General features: G+C 43.9%; 1 protein-coding gene across 3 annotated transcripts in view; it reads right to left on the bottom strand.

Annotated features, from left to right (window-relative positions):
• NKAIN2 (sodium/potassium transporting ATPase interacting 2) overlaps positions 1-23,317 on the bottom strand; it is a 1,500,295-nt gene that overhangs the window by 142,258 nt on the left and 1,334,720 nt on the right. The window lies entirely within an intron of this gene.

The raw sequence follows: 23,317 nt of genomic DNA on the forward strand, positions 1-23,317 counted from the left end.
TTGGTATTGGATCAGGAAGAGGAGGTAGCAACAAGCGCTACTCAGCAGTCTGACGCCAGTACCCAGATCAGCCCAAGGAGGAGGTTGGTCCCCGGTGTTGCTGCCTACTCTACTTATAGCGGTGGGGAAGGTGACGTTGATGATGACGTGTCTAGTGATGTCACGTGGGTGCCCACAAGAGAGGAAGAGGAGGGGAGTTCAGAGGGAGATATGGACCAGCAGATAGGGAGGAGAAGCAGCAATGACTTACATTGCACAGCAGGGACAAAGCAGACTGCAAATGTATCAGGAGCGAGTCATCGACCATGTACGGTCACATCTGGCGCTCCCAGGACACCGGCACATGGCTCCGCAGTGTGGGCTTTTTTTAACGTGTCCGCTGCTGACAATAGCGTTGCCATCTGCAATCTTTGCAGTCAACGCGTTAGTCGCGGTAAGCCCAATACTCACCTAGGGACGACCGCCTTAAGAAGGCACATGAGCAGCCATCACCGAGCCCAGTGGGAGCAACGGAACACACAAAGCCACACTGCAGGCTCTCACCGTCCAGCCTCGTCTTCTACTTCTCCTTCTCCTCTCTCCTCACAATTGTCCTCCACTCCACCTTCCATCACGCCAAGCTCACATTTTTCTGCAAAAAGGCAGGCTTCCGTGGGCCTAATGTTTGAGCGTAAAAAAATGATGACGCCGGATAACCCTCTTGCCCAACGGTTGGCGGCTGGCTTGTCAGAACTCATAGCCCGCCAACTACTGCCATATAAACTGGTGGACTCGGAGGCCTTTCGCAAATTTGTGGCCATTGGAACACCACAATGGAAGGTCCCAGGAAGGAAGTATTTCTCAGAGAAGGGCATCCCAGAGCTATATGGCCATGTTCAGCGGCAAGTGAATGTATCTCTGGCACACAGTGTCGGTGCCAAGATACATCTGACCACAGACACGTGGTCTAGCAAACACGGGCAGGGAAGGTATATCAGTTTTACTGCCCACTGGGTGAACCTTCTGACGGCCGTCAAGCATGTAACCCGTGGCACCCGTGTAGATTTGGTTTTACCGCCACGGATTGCATGCAGGCCTGACTCTTCTTCTCCTCCTCCTACTCCATCCTCCTCCCTCTCCTCCTCAGCTGCCTCCTCCTTTTCCGCTGCTAGCGTCTCTTCCACTGCACCGCCCAAGCTCCCCAGAACCTATTCCACATGCCAGGTGAGACGTTGCCATGCCGTGCTGCGTCTGTTGTGCCTGGAAGCAAAGAGCCACACTGGCCCGGCACTCCTTTCAGCTTTGCGTTCACAGGCAGATGAGTGGCTAACACCGCTCAATTTGACAGTTGGTAAAGTGGTGTGTGACAACGGTGCCAATCTGCTTAGCGCATTGAAACAGGGCAAAATCACGCACGTGCCGTGCATGGCACACGTCTTAAACTTGGTCGTGCAGCGATTCCTTGTCAAATACCCTGGGGTCCAGGACATCTTGCGGCAGGCAAGGAAAATCTCGGCCCATTTCAGAAGATCTTACACGGCCATGGCTCGCCTTGCTGACATTCAGCGGCGACACCATCTGCCGGTCAGACGTCTTATTTGCGATTGCCCGACGCGATGGAACTCAACCTTCTATATGCTTGATAGGCTGCTCCAGCAGAAACGTGCAGTTAACGTCTACCTGTATGAACTCTGCGAAAGAAACGGTTCTGGGGAGCTGGGTTTTTTTTCACCGCGCCAGTGGCTGCTCATGCGCGACACATGCAGACTTCTGCGGCCATTTGAGGAGATCACCAAACTGGTCAGTCGCAGCCATGGCGCCATCAGTGACATGGTACCTTATGCCTTCTTTCTGGAGCGTGCATTGCGTCGTGTCATTGATCAGGCTGTGGAGGAGCAGGAGCGGGAAGATGAGGAAGTCGCAATGCTGGATGAATTCCCAGGGGGGGCTACTCTATCTGAGACAAGTCAACAACAGGAGTCTGATGAGGAGTCAGAGGAGGATGGTGCCGGGGCGGATGAGCAGGAGCAAGAAGAGCATGCTTTAAACCTTTCTGGGATCCCTGTTGTGCGAGGATGGGGAGAGGAGAATGAAGAGGACGACATTATCCTGGATGATGAGCAGGAGCCAGGCCACCACACCGCTTCCACTTTAGTGCAAATGGGGGCCTTCATGCTCCAGTGTTTTAATAGGGACCCCCGTATAAAAAGCATGAGGGTCAAGGACCAGTACTGGGTGGCAACGTACTTAGACCCCCGGTACAAACACAAAATGGCGGAAATGTTACCGCCGTCGCAGAGGGCTGTCAGAATGCAGCACTTCCAGGCCTTGCTTCGAGAAATGCTGCATTCTGCTTTTGCGTGCGCTGGCAGAGGAGCAATTCCCACTCCCAGAGAAGGATTTGCGGGTACCAATCCAACAGCGCCTGCAAGAAGAGGCCGGTTTGAAGATGTGTTGGTGACTTCGGATATGAGGTCATTCTTTCAGCCGACCCATCGACAGGTGTCATCCGGATCCAGCATCAGGGAACGCCTAGACCGTCAGGTGTCCGACTACATTGGGTTAACGGCCGATGTGGACGCTCTGAGGAGTGATGAACCCCTAGACTACTGGGTGGGCAGGCTTGACCTCTGGCCAGAGCTTGCCCAATTTGCAATCGAACTGTTGGCTTGCCCCTCATCCAGTGTCCTGTCCGAAAGGACGTTCAGCGCAGCAGGGGGGATTGTGACCGATAAGCGTACTCGCCTAGCTCACCACAGTGTTAACTACCTCACATTTCTAAAAATGAATGAGGCATGGATCTCGGAGGAATTCAACACATGTGATCAGTAGACCATGTATATGTCTATAAACAATTTTTGGAATCAAGCACACAGACCTTCTTAATTCATTTGGCTCACTTCCCTGACCCAAAAAAGCACACCGTACTATATGCCCCTACCCTCCTCTTTGAAGAGGTTGAGCGGTGTCATATTTCTACTGGGGCTGCTTATTATGAGGGGTTCCCACCATCCCTGTGCTGTGCTGACTTCCTCCTGGGTGTTCTTATTATGAGGGGCTCCCACCATCCCTGTGCTGTGCTGACTTCCTCCTGGGGGTTCTTATTATGAGGGGATCACACCATCCCTGTGCTGTGCTGACTTCCTCCTGGGGCTGCTTACGGTGCTGCTGTCAGCGCTGTATGTCACGGAGCTGCTGTCAGCGCTGTATGTCACGGAGCTGCTGTCAGCGCTGTATGTCACGGAGCTGCTGTCAGCGCTGTATGTCACGGAGCTGCTGTCAGCGCTGTATGTCACGGAGCTGCTGTCAGCGCTGTATGTCACGGAGCTGCTGTCAGCGCTGTATGTCACGGAGCTGCTGTCAGCGCTGTATGTCACGGAGCTGCTGTCAGCGCTGTATGTCACGGAGCTGCTGTCAGCGCTGTATGTCACGGAGCTGCTGTCAGCGCTGTATGTCACGGTGCTGCTGTCAGCGCTGTATGTCACGGAGCTGCTGTCAGCGCTGTATGTCACGGAGCTGCTGTCAGTGCTGTATGTCACGGAGCTGCTGTCAGCGCTGTATGTCACGGAGCTGCTGTCAGCGCTGTATGTCACGGAGCTGCTGTCAGCGCTGTATGTCACGGTGCTGCTGTCAGCGCTGTATGTCACGGAGCTGCTGTCAGCGCTGTATGTCACGGAGCTGCTGTCAGCGCTGTATGTCACGGAGCTGCTGTCAGCGCTGTATGTCACGGAGCTGCTGTCAGCGCTGTATGTCACGGAGCTGCTGTCAGCGCTGTATGTCACGGTGCTGATGTCAGTGCTCTGTATTACGGTGCTGCTGTCAGTGCTCTGTATCTCCTGCACCCTCTTGTTTGCCTACCCTGGTCCCTGACCTTCCCTCTCCTCCATTGCCTTCATTAGCTCCATAGTCCTGAATTGTCAGAACAATTTCCCAAATAAAAAAAAAATGCTTGTAGTTATCGATCCCAAATTCACCTCATACATGTATTATGCTATTGTCCAGGTGGTGGGACTACGTGCTACCCCCTAATAATTACCCCGTGGCCGCAAATTCGACCTAAAGGTTTGCGAAATTCGCCTCCCATTGAAGTCAATGGAGCCCGCGGCGAACGGTCGTTTTCGCGAACGTTTGTGTCCGTTCGCGTTTCGCGTTCGCGAAACGTCCCGTCGGAAGTTCGTCCATCACTAGTGCTGTGGTTGTTGCTTGCAGGTCCACAATGGTTTCAGAGAGGCCACGAATGTGGAGATTCGAGCGGTGGGCCCTATTCTCGTGGTCCTCAAGGCATGTTTGAGGGGTGATGTTGTTATCGCATAGGGCTTCAAGCTCTTTGGAGTGATTAGCCATTATAATTTCTTGGTCATCCGCCCTGCTGTTCAAGGGCTGCTGTACTGTGTCCTAGTTCATGGATTTCCTGTGATAATCTTTCTGTGATGTGGTCCGACGTTTGTTTCAGGGCTTTATTGAGCATCTGCTCAAATTGAGGTAGCAGGTCAGGCTTCTGCGTGGAAGTCTAGGGGTGAGTCCAAAAGCTGTGTCTTACCCTCCGCTGCAGCCATCTGTGATGTCTGCCTGTGCAGGCAGGCCGTGCTTGTCTGTGAGGAGGAAGCCGTGGCCATCTTGGACGAGGCCCGTGCTAGTGCATTGTTTTTGGCTTTTGCTTTGCTTTGCTTTAGAATCGCCGTACACCATCTTGGCCGGTTCTGGCAGCTGTCGGCAGAGAGGGATACAGTGGGTAAGAGGAGGGTTTCCGGGTGGTGTCTGGTGTAAGTGGCCGTGGGAGTCTGTTAGGGGCACAGCTCTAGTTAAATTGTAGACAACTACAATTGTAGACAACTCTTTAGTTAAAGAATCATCACGTAACAGTAATATCATATCACTAGATTTCAAAGTAATGCATCCTATGCCCAATTGAGACCGAAAGGCATGAATGAACTGTAGATTTCTAAATAGATGAGTGTAAGGCAGGTGGTACAGCATTTTCAAGTCAGCAAAGGTCATGAGAAACTCATGTGCAATTACTTGCTACAATGTTTTTATACCAAATTTTGTCCATGTGACTGGGTCAGAATATGAATATAAATGCTCCAAAGTGGGGTTTTTCCATAGTGGGACATGTAGTGACCTCAGGATGGGAGTGGTAGAAGCATGCCCTTGGGTAGTACCCCAATATTTTAGGAGTGAATGCATAGAGCAGATTAAACTATAGGGGGAATATTGAGTCCCTGTACAGCAAATGGGCAAATGCTACATAAGAACCTTAAACATCTGCCTCAAGGGCCACAGTAGCATCATCTTGAGGGGTAGTTAACCAACTATGATTGAAAACTAATTGCCCAGCCAGAAAATACTTATATAAATTGGTTACCGTCATCTCGCCTTGACTGTTGTAAGACTGCCTATTTAATATGAAGATTCCCACCCTGCCACAAGAAGGTGGACAGGAGTCTATCTATGGACTTCAAAACCGATCTGAGAATCCACACTGGAGAAGTTTTGGAAAATATACAGAACAGGGGAAGAATTTTCATTTTAATCAAATTTTTTTCCCAACCAAGGAAAGCAGGATATTTCCCCAGGCCTTCGATGTATGTTTAAAAAGGGAAAGGAGTGGAAAAATGTTTAGGGTGATCAGATTTAGGGAAATAAGAGACTGAGTTTGTTATGACTAACCCTAAATATTTTATCCGTAAGACCCACTGAAGGGGAATTGCCTAATTAATAGCCACAGAAGTTGTATAGGGGCAAAGGGGGAGAATTTTGGACTTGGTACCCAATTCACTTTCAGGCCAGAAATTTTAGAAAAATCATCCATAATAGAAAGTGCAATTAGAGTCCAGCATCCCGCAGAAAGAGGACTATAAAAATAGGAAATCGTCAGGAAGACCTCAATGAGAGGCCCTCATTTGATGGCCATGTAGGTCTGGTACCTCATCCTAAACAATGGTATACAAAATGATGGACCCTAACAAACTAAATATAAGGACTATAACGTACCCAATTTTTGTAAAAAGCATAAAAAAATATTTAATATTTTTTGATCCTTTTTACAAAAATTGTGTACCGTTATAGTTCTTATACATAGTTTGTTAGGGTCCTTCCATTATTTTGTAGAAAGAGGACTAGATCATCAGCATAGACAGCCGTTGTTTCTATAAGACTGCCCACACAGATTCCCTATTGTAATTAATTTTAAATGGCTTAACATGGGATTGTCATATTGAGTTCTAAGTGATTGTAAGGGGGTATTTGGTTTCTCATAACCATTTTTTTTATTTTTAACTATTGATTTATTCAGTAGAATTTTGAAATGTATTTTGTAAACTATTTTGACATAATCTTCATTTTATATATGTATCACTAGAATGGTTTTATTCAAAATACTTAAAATTAGAATGGGCTTGAAAATGTACTAATATATATATTATCTATAGTTTGGATGTACAGTGTTCACATTGTATAGTGCTTTTTCCATGTCTGGTAAATCATCATTGTTGTGAGTGTTCTCTTCAAGGAATGTTGGAGAGGTTTCTATGGAGCCTTGGAAGAAGTTGTTGGTGATGACGACAAGCATCAGTGGCTTTGCTAGACAGTGTGTGTGCAGAGTGGTGTTAGTGGGAAGCCAGCAGTAGATGATAGACAGAGTGGCCACCTTTGTATGAGACTATATTCCCAGCAGATGTACATGAGTACGCAAGTGCAGATCTGCGGGTGCCCATTTTTTGTGTATGAGCACAGATATGCTTGTGCGCTCTCTGCTAATGCTGGCACCAATGGGATTGCTTGCAGACCAGCCGCCGTTGTATGGCGGCAGGTTGGCACTGCTGCATGAATCGCTGTAGCTGTATGGCGGCCGCTTTAGGAGCTAAAACGGGTGCGACGCCGGAGCCAATACTCGTGGTGGATGGGCACGATATCTGCTGGTGACCAGCGATCACTACTCAGAGAGGCAGAACAGGGATCTGTCAATGCTGCCAAAAAAGTGTCAAAAGTGTCCGATCTGTCGCAGTTCCGCAAAAAATAGCTGATCAACACCATTACTAGTAAAAAAAAAAAATTATGATAAAAATGCCATAAATATATCCTTTATTTTGCGCAAACCTCTCAATATATGCTTATTGCAAATGTTTTACCAAAAATATGTAGCGGAATATATATTGGCCTAAACTGATGAAGAAATTAGTTTTTTTACATTTTTTGGGATATTTATTATAGCAAAAAGTTAAAAAAAAATTTGGTTTTCAAAATTGTCATTCTATTTTTGTTTGTAGCACAAAAAATAAAAACCGCAGAGGTGATCAAATACCACCAAAAGTAAGCTCTATTTGTGGGAAAAAAGGATGTAAATTTTGTTTGTATACAGCGTCGCATGACCGTGCAATTGTCAGTTAAAGCAATGCAGTTCCGTATCACAAAAAATGGCCTGGTCAGGAAGTGGGTTAATCCTTCCAGGGCTGAAGTGAATAAAAGGAGAAGCATTGTTGCAAACATTTTTTATCAAAGACGACAACATTATCATAGTAACATAGGCAGAGTGTAGAGTCGGAGCTTCATTTTAGTTTAATTAACTCTAATATCTACCACCTCCAAGTTACATAGTTAGCAAGGTTGAATAAAGACACCAGTCCATCCAATTCAACCCGAGTGAGTGTCTACAATTGTCCCTCTCCCTGTACACTGCACACTCACATTGGTCCCCACCCATACACTAGGGCCAATTATGGACAGAAGCCAATTAATCTACCTGCATGTCTTTGGAGTGTGGGAGGAAAGCGGAGTACCCAGCGGAAACCCATGCAGGCACAGGTAGAACATGCAATCTTCAGGCAGGTAGTGTCGTGGTTGGGATTTGAACCTTTTTACTGCTAGGTGAGAGTGCTAACCACTACACCACTGTGCCACCTCAAAGAGGTTAGGGTGTTTGTAGGGCCATGTAGATATTTAAAAGAAAGAAAAGAGGAGTATTGCCACTGCTTGGGTGAAGGAACCACTGGGGCATCCGCACCCCCAGGTCCCTAGAGCCCACATGGAGATCCTCACAAAGTAGCCACAGTTATCTGGACACCAGCGGTAAGAGGGTAACATAAAAGGTAGTAAGGTGCTATTCAATAGAAAAATGCATACCAAACAGGGGAGGGGGATTGCTATAATTAAGTTGTGCACACCCATACACCACAGGTGTGTCCCCACTATACATACATTTCAAAGTTACCTGTATAGTTGTATCATATAGAGGACCTGTTACTGCCTGTCCTCATGAGAAAGTATGGTTACATTAGTTCATGGACCATCAAAGGGGGTACATCCCTATAATGAATGATCATTTTCGGATGACCTCCCCCAGTCCAATGGGAGGCTCGGTTCAATTGGTGGGGCCGCTTTTAAGCACTGATGTTCTTGGAGCTGCCTGTGGGGGCGGCAAAGTGCACTCTGGGACAGTTGGTCCCATTGACTGCATCCCACGCATGCACAGTGACAATGTTGCTGGCCCCATATTTAGATCCAAGACTAGCCTGAAACTAATGTTGTGCCTGGGAGAATGCAAGATGGGCGGATCTCTACAACAAAGGAGGTACTTAGGAGGGGTTGGGGGGGTCTGTTCTCTTCCTCCCCCTCCCTACACATTGAGTGTGAGGGAGACTGCCTCTATATACAATATATAAGTTAAACCCTGGATTGTGATATAGATAGGACTTTAAATGGCCTCATGGATAATATACACATTTGATTTGTACTTATTCATTATAGGGATGTACTCCCTTTGATGGTCCACACATGACTGTAACCATACTTTCTTGTGAGGGCAGGCAGTAACAGATCTTCTATAGGATATAACTATACAGGTAATTTTGAAATGCATGTATAGTGGGGTCATACCTGTGCTGTATGGGTGTGCACAACTTAATTATGGCAAACACCCCCCCTCCCTCCCCTCCCCTGTTTTACCAGTATGCATTTTCCTATTGAATAGCACCTTAACCACTTCAGGACCGCCGTATTGCCAATGTACGTCAACACAATGGCACAGGCAGGCATAATCACGTAAATGTACGTGATTGCCTTCTAGCGGGTGGGGGGTCCGATCGGACCCCCTCCCGCTAGATACGGCGGTCCCTTTCGGTGCCGGAGCGATCGGCGATGAGGGGATGGCCGTTGGTTTCCGCCCATCCCCTCTCGATCGCTCCTGGCCAGTGACGAACTTCCTCCCCTGTGAAAATGTAAACACAGGGGGAGGAAGTGATGTCACACTCCTCGTGGCGGTCTTTTTGAACCGGACAGCGAGGAGTGAAGACGCAAGTAAGTGCACCAACAGTCCACTGACACATAGGTACACACAGGCACACATTTCACCCCAGTCACCCCCCGATCACCCCCCGATCGGCCCCCCGCCCCCCCCCCCCAGTCACAGTGTCACTAATGCAGTGTTCATTTATTTATTGATCACTACATTTAGTGTCAGTTGTGACTGTAAAAAGTGTCAGGGCAGCTAGTGTTAGGCCCCTTTAGGTCCAGGGTAGCCCCCTACCCCCCCCTAATAAAGGTTTAACCCCTTGATTGCCCTCCCAGTTAACCCTTTCACCCTCTTTTACCAGTGTCACTAAGCGATCGTTTTTCTGATCGCTGCAATAGTGTCACTGGTCCCGCTAGGAAGCTAGTTTTTTTTTAGGTTCAACGCCAGGTTTTTATACCGTTAGGTACCCCGATATATAACCTAATAAAGGTTTTAACCCTTTGATTGCCCCTAGAGTTAACCCTTTCACCAGCGATCGCTGCATAAGTGTCACTGGTGACGCTGGTTAGCCAGTTAGTTATTTAGTTATTTAGGTTCCCCGTCAGCTTTTTATAAAGCTTCAGGTACCCCCATATAAATACCCAATAAAGGTTTTAACCCCTGATTGCCCTTAGTTAACCCTTTCACCAGTGATCACCGTATAAGTGTTACGGGTGACGCTGGTTTGGTAGTTCGCTTTTTATAGCATCAGGGCACCCGCCATTTATTACCTAATAAAGGTTTAACCCCCTGATCACCCGGCGGGTGATATAAATTTGGTTTTAGGGTCAGAAAGGGTCTGCGTCGCCCCAGGCAGTGCTAGGTTAGTGCCAGCACCGCTAACACCCACGCGCAAAGCATACACCTCCCTTAGTGGTATAGTATCCGAACAGATCAATATCTGATCTGATCAGATCTATACTAGCGTGCCCAGCAATTTAGGGTTCTAAAAAAACGCATTGTTAGCAGGATCAGCCCAGATACCTGCTAGCACCTGCGTTTTGCCCCTCTGCCCAGCCCAGCCCAGCCCAGCCCACCCAAGTGCAGTATCGATCGATCACTGTCACTTACAAAACACAACACACATAACTGCAGCGTTCGCAGAGTCAGGCCTGATCCCTGCGATCGCTAACAGTTTTTTTTGGTAGCGTTTTATACAGTCGCTGACAGGCTAGGTGCTTTTTTACCTGTGAGTCTCACTACTGTACCCCTAAATTTAGAGCCCAAAATGGCAAAGCGAAGGTACACTAGTGAAGAGGCCTACACGTTTCTGAGCATGACAGATAGTGAAGAGGAAGACACTGATCTGTCAGAATCAGGCTCAGAATACGAACCTGTAGAGGACAGCGCCTCCATGTCAGATAGCTCTGACGACGAAGAAGAGGTCCCTGCTATTGTCAGGCGTACCCGACCCCGATTTTCTGATGTTGTTGAGGTGCAAGAACCGGAAGTCCCTCGTATGGAGTATAGAGCCAGTACTAGCGCCGCTCATCCTTTTGGTGAACTGGCAAGCACCAGCGGCCTAGTACACCCTGGGCGTACATCCAGCACTGCAGTATCACGTGGTGACGTGGCGAGTCCCATAAGTGCAGTTCAAGCTGGCGAGGTGGCAAGCACAAGTAGTGTCCCGCTGCCACCAAGAAGAAGAAGACAAAGACAGGCCCGTCGTACCCATAGTGCCCTTCCTGCAGAATTCGCCTATCCCAATTGGGTGCCCACCACTTCTGCAGAACCCGTACTTCCCCCATTCACTGCCCAACCCGGTATTCAGGTGGATACAGATGATTTTACGCCACTCGATTTTTATTCTCTGTATCTCACGGAAGATCTCTATAGATCTATTGTGGACCAAACCAATTTATATGCTGGTCAACGCATCGCCGCTAATCCCCAGTTGCCGTCTCTTGCCAGAGATTGGAAACCAGTTACGGTTTCCGAATTTAAGACGTTTTTGGGCCTTTCCCTCAACATGGGCACACACAAATTTATGCGGATGCGGGCTTATTGGTCCACGCATCCGGCTGACCACATGCCCCTGTTCTCTAACTCCATGCCCAGGGCACGATACGAGCAGATCTTGCGGTTCTTGCACTTCAGTGACAATGAACTTTGTCGTCCACGTGGAGACCCTGAATACGATCGGCTCTACAAAATTCGGCCCCTCATAAACCACTTCAACCAACGTTTTGCAGACTTGTTTATTCCCCAAAAAGTTGTCTGCGTTGATGAGTCCCTGGTTAAGTTTACTGGTCGCTTGTCATTCAAACAGTACATTCCCAACAAGCGTACCAGGTACGGGGTCAAGCTCTATAAGTGCTGTGACAGGGCCACAGGCTATGCATGGAGCTTTATGGTTTATGAGGGTAAAGATAGTTACGTAGAGCCGGAGAACTGCCCTGATTACATAGGAAGCGCTGGCAAGATAGTGTGGAAATTGGTGTCACCCTTATTCGGAAAGGGGTACCACTTGTACGTGGACAACTATTACACCAGCGTGCCACTGTTTAGTCATTTATTTGATAATCAGATTGGAGCATGTGGCACCGTGCGACCTAATCGCCGGGGCTTTCCCCAGCGGCTTGTAGATTCCCGTCTTAGGCTGGGGGAGAGAGCCTGCTATCGGTGTAATAATTTGCTCGCTATGAAGTGGAGGCATAATAAGAATGTTTTCGTTCTTACCTCCCTTCATGCAGACACGACGGTCCAAATTTCTACGGCGACTGGTATTGTGGAGAAACCCCTCTGTGTCCACGAATATAACAAAAATATGGGAGGGGTGGACCTCAATGACCAGATGTTAGCGCCGTATCTAACTTCCCGTAAGACCAGACGCTGGTACAAAAAAGTGTCTGCTTACTTATTTCAATTGGCTTTGCTGAATGCTTTTGTGCTATACAAAGCTTCAGGCGGAACATTAACCTTTCTTTTCTTCCAAAGAGAGGTTGTCACAGAGCTTCTGTTTCCAGACGGTTCTGTACCTCACCATTCCCAACCAAATGCAGTAAGCCGGCTGTATGAGAGGCATTATTCTTATGTCCTCCCGAGTACCCCTACCCAACGAGCCCCCCAAAAAAGATGTCGTGTCTGTAGCAAGCGCGGATATAGGCGTGACACCCGTTCTTATTGTCCACGCTGTCCTGGCCAGCCTGGTCTTTGTCAGGGTGAGTGTTTTGAACGCTACCATGAACGAGTGAAGTATTAGCGTAGGGTACAGCATTTCACAGGCTAGGCACACTAACACAGGGTCTCCCAAGATGCCATCGCATTTTGAGAGACCCGAACCGTTACAGTTACAGTTTACAGTTCAAAAAAAAGTGTATAAAAAAAAAAAAAAAAAAAAAAAAAGTAAAATAAAAAAACCAAAAAAAATATAAAATATAAAAACCAAAAATAGTTGTCGTTTTATTGTTCTCTCTCTCTCTCTCTCTCTCTCTCTTCTCTCAAATTTTTTATACTTTACTGTTTACTGTGTTATTGTTAACCATTTTTCATGTTTTCAGGTACGCCATTCAGCTGCAGCGTGGATTTATTTATCTTGACAGCAACAGCGTTTGCTCCCACGATACATAAAGCCGCGACTCCAGTGCTGTAGGAGGTGATTTCACCACCACAGTTAAAAAAGAGCATATATGCCGAAGCATGGGGGCATAAGGGGTGGAGGAGCGATTTTGCTCCTAATGCCGCGTACATACGGTCAAAATTCCGACGGAGGGCTTGCCCGTGGAAAAGTTTGAACGTATGTACGCAGCATAACTTTTTTGCGGGAGGATGCCCCCATGCTTCGGCATATATATATTTTAGGCACAGGTTGTGTTAAAAAATGTTTTATTTTTTACTGTTTTTTTTGGCAATTGCTTTGCAGGTATGGTATGGTAAGGTTTTACTGGGATGTTACTTTGTTTTAACGTTAACCATAATTTGCTTAGCAGGTACGCCATTCAGCTGCAGCGCGGATTTATTTATCTTGACAGCAACAGCGTTTGCTCCCACGATACATAAAGCCGTGACTCCAGTGCTGTAGGCGGTGATTTCACCACCACAGTTAAAAAAGAGCATATATGCCGAAGCATGGGGGCATAAGGGGTGGAGGAGTGATTTTGCTCCTAATGCCGCGTACATACGGTCAAAATTCCGACAGGGGGCTTGCCCATGGAAAAGTTTGAACGTATGTACGCGGCATAACTTTTTTGCGGGAGGATGCCCCCATGCTTCGGCATATATATATTTTAGGCACAGGTTGTGTTAAAAAATGTTTTATTTTTTACTGTTTTTTTTGGCAATTGCTTTGCAGGTATGGTATGGTAAGGTTTTACTGGGATGTTACTTTGTTTTAACGTTAACCATAATTTGCTTAGCAGGTACGCCATTCAGCTGCAGCGCGGATTTATTTATCTTGACAGCAACAGCGTTTGCTCCCACGATACATAAAGCCGTGACTCCAGTGCTGTAGGCGGTGATTTCACCACCACAGTTAAAAAAGAGCATATATGCCGAAGCATGGGGGCATAAGGGGTGGAGGAGTGATTTTGCTCCTAATGCCGCGTACATACGGTCAAAATTCCGACAGGGGGCTTGCCCATGGAAAAGTTTGAACGTATGTACGCGGCATAACTTTTTTGCGGGAGGATGCCCCCATGCTTCGGCATATATAAATGGTGCATGTATGTCCATCATTAGAAGTGGGTGGATGAAGGGAGGTATCTAATGGTGGGCATACCCACCGATCAATCTCTTTTTTTTCGTTCAGACAACATGACTCTCAGTAAATAGCTTGGGGTGTCTACTTTCCAAAATGGGGTAATTTGGGGGGATTTTGTGCTATTTTGGCATTTTATGGCCTTTGCACCCTTAGAAATCCTGAAGGTGGTGATTGGTTTTCGGGGTGCCGTACGCGACTAGACTCCCAAAAAGTCCCACACATGTGGTATCCCTGTACTCAGGAGAAGCAGCAGAATGTATTTTGGGGTGTCATTTCACATATGCCCATAGCATGTGTGAGCAATATATCATTTAGTGACAACTTTGTGCAAAAAAAAAAAAGTTTGTAATATTCCCGCAACTTGTGGCAAAATATAAAATATTCCATGGACTCAACATGCCTCTCAGTAAATAGCTTGGGGTGTCTACTTTCCAAAATGGGGTCATTTTGGGGGGTTTTGTGCTATTTTGGCTTTTTATGGCCTTCGAAACTGTGATAGGTAGTGAGGGGTAAAATCAAAAATTTGCACCCTTAGAAATCCTGAAGGTGGTGATTGGTTTTCGGGATGCCGTGCGCGACTATACTCCCAAAAAGTCCCACACATGTGGTATCCCCGTACTCGGGAGAAGTAGCGGAATATATTTTGGGGTGCAATTCCACATATAACCATGGCATGTGTGAGCAATATATCATTTAGTGACAACTTTTTGTACTTTTTTTTTTTTTTTTGTCATTATTCAATCCCTTAGGACAAAAAAAATAAATATTCAATGGGCTCAACATACCCATCAGCAGTTTCCTTGGGGTGTCTACTTTCCAAAATGGGGTCATTTGGGGGGTTTTGTGCCATCTTGGCATTTTATGGCCGTCAAAACTGTGATAGGTAGTGATAGGTAGTGAGGAGTAAAATAAAAAAATTATGCCCTTAGAAATCCTGAAGGCGGTGCTTGGATTTCGGGGTCCCGTACGCGGCTAGGCTCCCAAAAAGTCCCACACATGTGGTATCCCTGTACTCAGGAGAAGCAGCAGAATGTATTTTGGGGTGTCATTTCACATATGCCCATAGCATGTGTGAGCAATATATCATTTAGTGACAACTTTGTGCAAAAAAAAAAAAGTTTGTAATATTCCCGCAACTTGTGGCAAAATATAAAATATTCCATGGACTCAACATGCCTCTCAGTAAATAGCTTGGGGTGTCTACTTTCCAAAATGGGGTCATTTTGGGGGGTTTTGTGCTATTTTGGCTTTTTATGGCCTTCGAAACTGTGATAGGTAGTGAGGGGTAAAATCAAAAATTTGCACCCTTAGAAATCCTGAAGGTGGTGATTGGTTTTCGGGATGCCGTGCGCGACTATACTCCCAAAAAGTCCCACACATGTGGTATCCCCGTACTCGGGAGAAGTAGCGGAATATATTTTGGGGTGCAATTCCACATATAACCATGGCATGTGTGAGCAATATATCATTTAGTGACAACTTTTTGTACATTTTTTTTTTTTTTTAGTCATTATTCAATCCCTTAGGACAAAAAAAATAAATATTCAATGGGCTCAACATACCCATCAGCAGTTTCCTTGGGGTGTCTACTTTCCAAAATGGGGTCATTTGGGGGGGTTTTGTGCCATCTTGGCATTTTATGGCCGTCAAAACTGTGATAGGTAGTGATAGGTAGTGAGGAGTAAAATAAAAAAATTATGCCCTTAGAAATCCTGAAGGCGGTGCTTGGATTTCGGGGTCCCGTACGCGGCTAGGCTCCCAAAAAGTCCCACACATGTGGTATCCCTGTACTCAGGAGAAGCAGCAGAATGTATTTTGGGGTGTCATTTCACATATGCCCATAGCATGTGTGAGCAATATATCATTTAGTGACAACTTTGTGCAAAAAAAAAAAAGTTTGTAATATTCCCGCAACTTGTGGCAAAATATAAAATATTCCATGGACTCAACATGCCTCTCAGTAAATAGCTTGGGGTGTCTACTTTCCAAAATGGGGTCATTTTGGGGGGTTTTGTGCTATTTTGGCTTTTTATGGCCTTCGAAACTGTGATAGGTAGTGAGGGGTAAAATCAAAAATTTGCACCCTTAGAAATCCTGAAGGTGGTGATTGGTTTTCGGGATGCCGTGCGCGACTATACTCCCAAAAAGTCCCACACATGTGGTATCCCCGTACTCGGGAGAAGTAGCGGAATATATTTTGGGGTGCAATTCCACATATAACCATGGCATGTGTGAGAAATATATCATTTAGTGACAACTTTTTGTACTTTTTTTTTTTTTTTTTTGTCATTATTCAATCCCTTAGGACAAAAAAAATAAATATTCAATGGGCTCAACATACCCATCAGCAGTTTCCTTGGGGTGTCTACTTTCCAAAATGGGGTCATTTGGGGGGGTTTTGTGCCATCTTGGCATTTTATGGCCGTCAAAACTGTGATAGGTAGTGATAGGTAGTGAGGAGTAAAATAAAAAAATTATGCCCTTAGAAATCCTGAAGGCGGTGCTTGGATTTCGGGGTCCCGTACGCGGCTAGGCTCCCAAAAAGTCCCACACATGTGGTATCCCTGTACTCAGGAGAAGCAGCAGAATGTATTTTGGGGTGTCATTTCACATATGCCCATAGCATGTGTGAGCAATATATCATTTAGTGACAACTTTGTGCAAAAAAAATAAAGTTTGTAATATTCCCGCAACTTGTGGCAAAATATAAAATATTCCATGGACTCAACATGCCTCTCAGTAAATAGCTTGGGGTGTCTACTTTCCAAAATGGGGTCATTTTGGGGGGTTTTGTGCTATTTTGGCTTTTTATGGCCTTCGAAACTGTGATAGGTAGTGAGGGGTAAAATCAAAAATTTGCACCCTTAGAAATCCTGAAGGTGGTGATTGGTTTTCGGGATGCCGTGCGCGACTATACTCCCAAAAAGTCCCACACATGTGGTATCCCCGTACTCGGGAGAAGTAGCGGAATATATTTTGGGGTGCAATTCCACATATAACCATGGCATGTGTGAGCAATATATCATTTAGTGACAACTTTTTGTACTTTTTTTTTGTTTTTTTTTGTCATTATTCAATCCCTTAGGACAAAAAAAATAAATATTCAATGGGCTCAACATACCCATCAGCAGTTTCCTTGGGGTGTCTACTTTCCAAAATGGGGTCATTTGGGGGGGGTTTGTACTGCCCTGCCATTTTAGCACCTCAAGAAATGAGATAGGCAGTCATAAATTAAAAGCTGTGTAAATTCCAGAAAATGTACTCTAGTTTGTAGACGCTATAACTTTTGCGCAAACCAAAAAATATACGCTTATTGACATTTTTTTTACTAAAGACATGTGGCTGAATAAATTTTGCCCTCAATGTATGACTAAAATTTAGTTTATTCGATTTTTCTTATAACAAAAAGAAGAAAATATCATTTTTTTTCAAAATTTTCGCTCTTTTTCCATTTATATCGCAAAAAATAAAAATCGCAGAGGCAATCAAATACCATCAAAAGAAAGCTCTATTTGTCAGAAGAAAAGGACTCAAATTTCGTTTGGGTGCAATATTGCATGACCGCGCAATTACCAGTTAAAGCAGCGCAGTGCGAAATTGCAAAAACACCTCTGGTCCTTAAGGTATTTATTGGTCCGAGGCTGAAGTGGTTAATATCTTTTAGATTACCCGCTTACCCCTGGTGTCTGGATAACTGTGGCCTCTTTGTGGGGATTTCCGTGTGGGCTTTCTGGGGACCCAGGTGTGTGGATGCCCCAGTGGTTCCTTTACCCAAGCAGTTGCAATACTCCTCTTTTCTTTCTTTTAAATATCTACATGGCCTACAAACACCCTAACCTCTTAGTGGTAAGTATTAGAGTTAATTAACAATTAAACAAAAATGAAACTCTGACTGTATACTCTGCCTATGTTACTATCGTAATGTTGTCTTCTTTGATAGAAAATGTTTGCAATGGTGCGTCTCCTGTAAAATACCCCTGAAGGTAGGCTACGGACCTGAAACACATCGGTTTGAGGGGAGACAGAAAACAATCTATAATCTTGATAGGAATATGAATATGTACATTGAAGCCGTGTATTTTATTGTTTTTACAATTTTGTGTTTTTTTTTTTAATTGTTGGAATCTTTAACTTATTATAATAAATGAATATTTGTTAACTATGCGATTTTGGTGAACCAGTTGATCTGTGAATTTTGATACACTTTTAACTAGACACCGCGCACTGTTTATTTGTCATACATGATTCTCACTAAGCGCCATGTATTAGGATTAGCTTAATTTGTATTATTTATTACTGTAATCTATTTATCTGTGCTGTAAAGTGTGTAAATCTTTTTTTAAATAATCATGCATCATGCCATTTAAAACCAGGATAAATTAGGGATCCTTTCACTGCTTTCTGAAAAAAGAATAAAGCCACAAAGCTGAAATGCATTACTCCTTGAGTTGCTGCCAATAATAAATTTTTTCAGGATAAGTTCAGAAACCAAAGCTCAATGCTTCATGTGTCTTGTACAAGGTAGGTCAGGCACATGTTTAGTGCATTGTTCCTGTCCAGATGTCAAGCAGTGTGGTCACACTTTGCAGGTTAAACTCGCTTTATACTATGGGGAGTGGAAAAGAGAACCAAAAGCAGAATACACAGAAAATAGACAATTCAAAGGTGGACAGTGGTCATATAAATTTCTTGAACATACATATTTCCTAACTCTTTTTTTAAATGTCTAATTTCTTAGATCCTAAACCTCAAATCTTTTTTGATATGTTGTTTGCTAAGCATAGTTTATTCTAAGTATGTACTCATGACTCATGTGGTCTAGAAAAGTGTTGGCTTTAAAAAATAAAATGCTAGTTTTGGATGGAATAATTCATCCAGGATTGATCTGTTATCTCTTGGGCTTGAAATTGCTAACTTTGTAGTAAATTGTCATGAGTGAAATCCAAGTGTACCCATTGTACAGTGTGGTATTACAATTACAAAACAATTATAATGCTAAATACCTTCTTTGCAGAGCCTTGCTGTGCAAACATGTGACCTCCCTTTGCTAGCTTACATTCATCAGAGGGAAATCTCTGCCCCTCCCACTGTAACCACTTACTTGGGGCTCTTCAAAGAAGGTATTTAGCCTTAAAATGTTAGGGACGCACACACACTGTACTGAACAGGAGCCTAAAACAGAGAGAATCAAAGTAATGAATACATGTGACTTTACAACCACTTTAACCGCTTGCTTACTGGGCACCTAAACCCCCCTCTTGCTTAGACCAATTTTCATCTTTTAGCGCTGCCACTCTTTGAAAGAAAATTGTGCGGTCATACAACACTGTACCCAAACTAAATTTTTATAATTTTTTCCCAACAAATAGAGCTTTCTTTTGGTGGTATTTTATCAGCTCTGGGTTTTTGATTTTTTGTTAAAAAAATTAAAAGAGACAGATTAAAAAAAAAAATACAAAACCGTTTTATATTTTGTTAATAAATTTTTCAAACAGGTAATTTTTTTCCTTCATTGATGTACGCTAATGAGGCTCCACTGTTGGGCACTGATAGGCTGCACTGATAGGCACCAATAGGCTGCACTGATGAGCACTGATGGGCACTGTTAGGTGGCACTACTGGGCACTGATAGATGGCAATGGTGGGCACTGATGGCTAACACTGATGGGCCACACTGAAGACCATTGATAGGTGGCACTAATAAGTGGCACTAATAAGTGGCACTGATAGGTGGCACTGATGGGTGGCAGTGATGGCCACTGATCAGCACTGATGGGCACCACTGGTGGGCATTGATAGGTGGCACTTGTGGGCACTGATAGGTGTCACTGATGTACTGTGGGAACTGATTTGTGGCACTGATTGCTGGCATTGGCAGGCGGTACTGGTGGGCACAGAGGCTCTTCCTTTTTCAGGAAGATGTCCCTTCAAACAGAAGCCGGCGATCAGCTTTTTTTCTTCTCATGCTGTCAGCGTGAGAAGAAAAGAAAAAACTACCACTGATCCTCTGTTTACATCACATGATCACCTGTCACTGGATCGGCCCCTTACTCGGATCTGTGATCACCAAGTCTTATTGACTCAGGTGATCACAGCACCTTCAGGGGGGCATCGCCAGCTTTAAAAAGGGGGGGACGTCAATAGGCGGCCTCCTGGCAAAGCAGATCTGCGCTGTAGCTGTCATTCGGCTATAGCGTGGATATGAACAGGTTAATACTGCAGTAGAAGGTTTACTTTGCTGAACATAAATTCTTTCAGTTGTTTGCACAGGAATATCCAGGGACTTAGACTATAGTGTTAGGCTGTTTTCACTATTTGTAAATCCTCTGATGGTTGAATATCCTTGTGGCTAGCTTTATGTTAGGACCAAATGTTAGGGAATGTTACACTGGCTTTGTGAAAGGCAACACATATAAACTGACATTACACATATATTAAAAGCATCATGGGTATTATTTTTTTTGAATGATGAGACATTTGCAAATCAATTTTTTTTTTGTTTATAATCCCTCTTTGTATTTATCCTATGAAGAGAGGTAGTGGAGGCACTGTATGTTACAGGCAGAGAGAAAAAAAATATTCATCAAAAAGGTTTTCTCATCACTGTTCTCAACCCTGCCTCACCTGGTAATGCCTGAAGATACTTTACAGACATCAGATCATTGCTTGAACTAACTGAAAATAGCCTAATTAAAAGACTGCCATCTAATGTCTATTAACAGCTTAGCTGTTTTTTGACCAAAGTTAAACTATAGAAAGACAAAATGGCTGCTGTGAAAAATTTCCTTTTTTTCTCAACTGGAGAGTGAAGATGAAAAGAAGAGCTTTAAAATCGAATTACTCATTCTGATCCCCAGTGTCCTCTGAAAGAAAATTTGTCTCAGCAGGATATTATTAGCACAGGTAAATAGAGGAAACTTTCATTACTTTTAATTGTGCTGTGGGATAGTGGGAATTATTGGTGAAATTAGACCTTCACCTCCGTAACTGAAGTTACCTAAAGTGTTCTTACTGTTACAGCAAGCCACCAGAAGGTTTCTTGCCTAGAGAAGTGTTGTTTAGAGGTAAAGGGACTATTGAGCTATCCCCTATCACCTTTTTACCTCTATTGTGAAGTAACCATGCAGGGAAATAAGAACACTGGTAAGTTTTCTGTACTTACATAAAGAAAGGCATTACATAATGTGTTATTTTGTCACACATGGTGAGCTTATGATGAGGACATTCTTTTTACAATTAAAACTGCAGAGAAATTGTTGTAGTTTTTTTAATGTACAAAATATCAGTGTGCTAGCTGTATTTTCTAACTTGTGTTTCCAACCGTTAACAGGAAAGTCATATAGAAGTGGGTAGTATTTTAAGAAATTGGATTTGGAGGTCTTACTTATGTTAATGACCGATCAGATTATTTTTATAAACTTGTAGTATAAAGATGTACTGGAATCGGACTGTTCATTACAGCTATAGTTATAAACTGCATGTGAATATTTTCAGCACACCTCAGTGCCAAAATGAAATAAAACCTGTGTGCATTCACAGGAGTTACATTATTCCAGCCCAGCCAATAAAGATGACTGAAGATCCTGAGGCTGCAAAATGACTGGGAGAAGATGTTGACACCAGCGAGGAAGTAAGGGGAGGTGAGCATACTTATTTTACATCTCCTTAATGCATTTTTAGTACCCAAAACCTTTAGGAATTTAAATGCTCTTCTTTAAAGGTTAATCATATCTAAAACCTCCAATTTTGTGGTTTGCTTTATTTTTTTGAAAATTTGATTTGATAAACTATGCACATTCCAAGCAGTAAGTGTAATATATTCGCCAAGCATGGTACATGTGTTTCAAATTATAGTGATTGATTCATCTTCAGTGAATGTTTGGTGAATATCACATTTACTGCATTATAAATATGCCCCTAGTTTCTGTATCCTTATTTAACTGTTGACATTCGCTATCAACAAGATTAAGGGATATCTCATAATGCACCACAGCAGTTTGGTGTGCGGGCAGCTTTCTGTTCCAGTGAGCTTGTGGTAGGGGGCAGTGTGATGACCATTTTAGCACATTACACAGCTCCCTTTGGTATGTGGCATTCACAAATTGACAGTTATAGTGACATGCGGTGCCTTCCTCTGCACTATGATAAATTGTAGTATGTCCACATTTTATCACAGCTCTCTGCACCACAGCTCTGGACTGTGTGAATAGGACAACAGAAAACAATAGTTTTATTTTATTTTTTTGCTAGCAGTAACTCATATTCTTCCAGTGCTGAAAAACATTGGTCATCACACTATATGTGAACAGTATGACTATTTTACAAATATTAAGCTTTTGGGTGGTTAGTTTTGCTTTGTTGTCCATTTTATTTCACTAAAAGTGACTGTTTCATGGAAATCAAACTGTAAAATAGAATACCCTACAAAATCCTTGTGCCACTGAATGTCTATCCATTGAAGATAAATTGTTCAAGGTCTGAATTGAAAAAAACAATCAAAAGATAAACAGTTTGAAGAGCCAAAAGCAACGCTAGATTCTACAAAGTAGGTTCTAGGTGTTGGGCCAAGAATGGGTATACTGTAAAAACACGGCACATTCTATCTCCAAACAAATGATGCAGACAATGGTAGCAACAAGGAAGAGCTGGATGGCATTAGTGGGAAGGTCAGTATCCTGTATCCTTTTATTGTACAAGAAAAACTGTCAGAAGCGTGATGAGTAGGACCTTTGTGCAGCCTCTGTCTGTCTTGCTGTTCTAGGCCATGGTCTGGCTTGCCTATGCAAAAATCCTACCCTGTCCACACCCACAATAAATGTAGGCATACAGACATTTTGACTCCACACTAAACTTTGATGAATATCATCCTGAAATAGCTTAATTTTAAGAAGAAAAACCCACCAGCAACAATGTAAAGATCATTGTGAGCATAGCTTCAGTATATTCTGCAGTGATCAGTAGATAACTCTTTTGTAGAGCTTTAGTTCTACATTTTATTCCTAAGAAACACCTTCCAATGTAACGCATCATGGCCCAATGTATAACTATCTGGGGATAAGTTCAGCTTTCTGCCAGTTCTTAAGTAAATAGACTTAACAAGTTTTTCATTAAAGTGCACTTACTTTAGTTTCCTCAAGGCAAGGGTCACCAGCTCACTTATTTAGATAATTAGGCTCCAAATCACAATGACAAAAATGTTTCTCTTGTTTTACTACAGTGCACAAAGTCAGAAACCCAATTTCAGGATAGTATCTTTGTGCCAATTGCAATTACTTTTTAAATTATTATATCCTCTGATATTCTACATATAGAATGTATCATATATCAACTTGGCAATGTCATTGATTCTTCTCGGCCTATTGCTCTTACAC

Source organism: Lithobates pipiens, unplaced genomic scaffold, assembly GCF_037356315.1.
Source record: "Lithobates pipiens isolate NorthernLeopardFrog02 unplaced genomic scaffold, aLitPip1_a1.2 Scaffold_18, whole genome shotgun sequence".
In the NCBI taxonomy this organism is placed as follows: Eukaryota; Metazoa; Chordata; class Amphibia; order Anura; family Ranidae; genus Lithobates; species Lithobates pipiens.